A 2,378-nucleotide genomic window follows, 5' to 3' on the forward strand; every position below is an offset into this window, starting at 1 on the left:
ACCAAAGTAAACCCAAGTGAAGAAATCAAAATAGGAAGAACTAAGTTTAAAAAAAGAGAGCCACAAACTACTTAGGAAGGGGAAACAAAATTACTGTAACTGTTGCTGAACCACTACACCTCTACCCAAAAATCTGTAGCCTTGTTAGGAGGCCAAAAAGCAGAGAAAAAACCCCAAGGAAAAAACCCATACAAACCTGCCATCAACAGTGTTTTGTATATTTTCACATTGCCCATGTTGTTCAGAATTTATTCACTAAGTACTTTTCATTTTCCCTAAATAAAAAACCCCATAAGATTATCACCTTTGTTTGTTCCTCCTATTTATCTCATTTTTAGCCAAATTTTACCCTGCTAAGGATATAAACAAGAAAATTACTCTTGAAATAGCATTATTTAAGCTAAGTGATTATTAGTATCTTATCGGCATGGGAAGCCAATATGCAACAAGCTCGAGCCTTTGGCAGTCCATTTCACCTCAACTTAGTTTTAAATTACAACGTCCTTAACTTTTAGTGTTCGTAGGGGAGGCAAAACCAGAGCTCCATCTGGGTATGTACCCTGTGGTCAGCTCAAATTCATTCTTCTTCCTTGAGCGGTTTCCCAATGACCCAACCAAGTTATAAATATATCTGCTGTATGTGTCCTGTTCTGGGTATTTTTTTGAGGTTTCAGGGCTGTTCTCTCTATGCTGTTGGTTGAGCTGAAAACCATTACATGCTTTGTAATGCTTTTTTTTTTTTCCCAACTTAAAAATTGAGAAAGAGCAGATATCCAAAAACGCCAAGGCACTTACCTGAGCAAAAGAACACCAAGTCCATCGCAGATATGAACTCATGGAGCAACCAAAGGGAGACAGAGAGCAACTGGAGACTCCCATGAGAAGCAACAAAACCAGCACCGAGACAATCATCGCCATGCAAGCAGACGGCAGGGCAGGAGCAAGAGGAGCTCCAAGGCACGATCTAGCCCGTTTGCTTGTCCCATGCCAAGCCTGGGTATTGCGCAGACAAGAGAGTCAAGTGTTTCAATTGCATCAAGTTCCTAGGCAAAATAAAAAGTATTTACATTGCTTCCCATGCCCACACAGGTCAAGACATAATGGACTTAAATTGCAGCAAGAGAAGGGGAAGGGGAAAACCCTTCCTGCTGAGAGCAGTGAGACCGGGAATGAATCACCTGGGGATCTCTGAAATCTCAGTTTCTGCAGGTTTAGAGAATCAAAATAGCCAAACGCCTGTCAGGAGGGATTATAAACAGCTGAGGCTGCTGGGGACAGGGAATGGGTTAGGGGAACAGGGTGCTGGGGTTTTTTTAACCCTCAAATACTTCAAGTTTAATTTCCATAACTCTTTCAACAAAGCAGACCAGGATCTGATTTACTGAAATACAGTGGTGTTGAACAAATGCTATAGAATCAAAATCTTTTCATTTTGATAAAAGATCTTCTGGTCCTAAGAAATTCAATATGCTGAAAGTTTCACCAACACCAGCAGCTTCTTTCCAAGGTGTTTTAGCTCATTCTCGCTGCCCGCATTCCCAAACACGTGTTTAGATCTGTCCCTTGCTGCTGTGGCAGGCTTGGACTCTGCTGCTGGTTGCATTTCATTTTCTTGGTGCTTTCAAACATAGCAAAGGTTTTCTTCCTCTTACGACAAAGAAAGACTACACTTATTAAAAATCTTCTTGAAGATGCTGTTTTAGTTATTTTTCCCTCTTTTTCTCCTATAGAAACAGCAAATTCAAGGCTGTTACACAGTTTTATGAATGTTCATGGGATCAGGCTCGGTACTTACCTCCAGCTCAACAGCCGCGCGTAGCTGTGAAAGGCTGGGTGTTTAGTCTGAGTGTTTCTTCTCAAAAACCCCCCACGTGCGAGTTGGGGAACCCTTGGTACAGGCTCGGAGGTGATCAGGTTGTTGTAAATAGACCAGGGTCAGAAAAACCATGTTGGGTCGGGGAAGGGGAGGGAGCATCACCCCCGGCAGCCTCCCACCCCTGCGTCGGGGCAGTGCCCTGGGTACACGAGTCCCCCCCAGGTGATCCTGGCGAGGCAGGACTGAAGAGATGGATTTCACTTTTTAATGTGACAGGTATTGGGAAACAGGATTCCTGGAGAGCTGAAGATGAGCAAAATTTCTAACAAAATAATTCGAACAATCTGGTCACAATCCACCCAGAGTCCTATGCCCTTGAAACCACGCTAGAAAAAAATTCAATGGGTTACTCAAGTCAGGAATAATTAGATTTTCCTCTTGGTTACCCAGATAAAAGGAGGAGTGCCCTCATTTTAGAAGGTAAAAAGAGAGTCCTGAAAATTAACTCCTAACTCATGAAAATCAGTTTACTCTGATTTGTCCTTGCGGAGTTGTTCAGGTT

This window comes from Ciconia boyciana, chromosome 8 (genome assembly GCF_034638445.1).
Source record: "Ciconia boyciana chromosome 8, ASM3463844v1, whole genome shotgun sequence".
In the NCBI taxonomy this organism is placed as follows: domain Eukaryota; kingdom Metazoa; phylum Chordata; class Aves; order Ciconiiformes; family Ciconiidae; genus Ciconia; species Ciconia boyciana.